Source organism: Nicotiana attenuata, unplaced genomic scaffold, assembly GCF_001879085.1.
Source record: "Nicotiana attenuata strain UT unplaced genomic scaffold, NIATTr2, whole genome shotgun sequence".
NCBI lineage: Eukaryota > Viridiplantae > Streptophyta > Magnoliopsida > Solanales > Solanaceae > Nicotiana > Nicotiana attenuata.
This window is the reverse complement of record NW_017673366.1, coordinates 70,423-71,839: the sequence shown is the minus strand read 5'-3', so window position 1 is coordinate 71,839 and position 1,417 is coordinate 70,423.

Sequence of the window (1,417 nt, the reverse complement as noted above, 5' to 3'; positions counted from 1 at the left end):
GGAAAAATCATTAGATTCGAATTGAACAAAGTGAACTTCTTGACATGGCTCAAACTCGCGATGTTGGATATGCTTATCATGCCACCTCTTGGTCTTTTCTTTATACAATTTGGCGTTTTCATACGCGTGCAACCGGAACTCATCAAGCTCGTTGAGTTGTAGCAATCTCTTCTTACCGGCTAAGTCCATCTCCATATTTAGCTTTTTAATCGCCCAATAGGCTTTGTGTTCAAGCTCAACAGGCAAGTGACACGCTTTCCATAAACTAACCTGTACGGAGAAGTACCTATGAGAGTCTTGTATGCAGTGCGATATGCCCATAATGCGTCATCCAGCTTCCCTGCCCAGTCCTTTCTATTTCCACTTATTGTTTTCTCCAGAATATGCTTTACCTCTCTGTTTGAAACTTCCACTTGACTACTCGTCTGGGGGTGATAGGTAGTGGAAACCTTGTGTTTAACTCTATACTTTGCAAGAACATTGTTCAGCAATTTATTACAGAAGTGAGTTCCTTCATCACATATCAACACTCTTGGAGTCCCAAAACGTGTGAAGATGTGCTTCTTTATAAAGCTTACCACTACTTTTGCGTCATTAGTAGGAAGAGCAATGGCCTCCACCCACTTAGACACATAGTCGACCGCCACCAAGATGTACCTATGACCATTAGAGTATGGGAAGGGTCCCATGAAATCGATCCACCAAACATCAAAAAGCTCTACTGCTAGTATATTCTGCAAAGGCATCTCATGTTTCTTCGTGATCGTTCCGGTTCTCTGGCATCTATCACACATTTTAACAAAGGCATGTGTATCCTTAAATAATTTTGGCCCATAAAAACCGGATATTAGCACCTTTTGAGCGGTCCTATCCCCACCGTGATGACCTCCATATGGAGAGTCATGACAGTCATGCAATATTAAGTGCATCTCCTCCTCAGGAACACACCTTCGTATCAATTGATCTGCACACTGCTTATATAGGAATGACTCATCCCACATGTAGAACCTCACATCATGTAGAAATCTTCTTCTATTATCAGGTGTCAAATCTGGTGGTGTCACCCCACTTACAATAAAGTTCACATAATCTGCATAACACGGGGCTTCACTTGAGGTGATTGCTAATAACTGCTCATCAGGAAATGTTTCTTTGATTGACTCTCCCTCAGCTACATGGCTCCGATTTTCTAATCTGGACAAGCGATCCGCAATTTGATTCTCTGTCCCTTTCATCTCGGATCTCTAAGTCAAACTCTTGTAGGAGGAGGACCCAACGGATCAGCCTTGGCTTGGAATCTTTCTTTTCAAACAAGTATCTGATAGCTGAATGATCTGTGTAGACGATGACGTTGGTTCCCACTAGGTAGGATCTGAACTTGTCAAATGTCTACACCGCTACAAGCAACTCTTTTTCA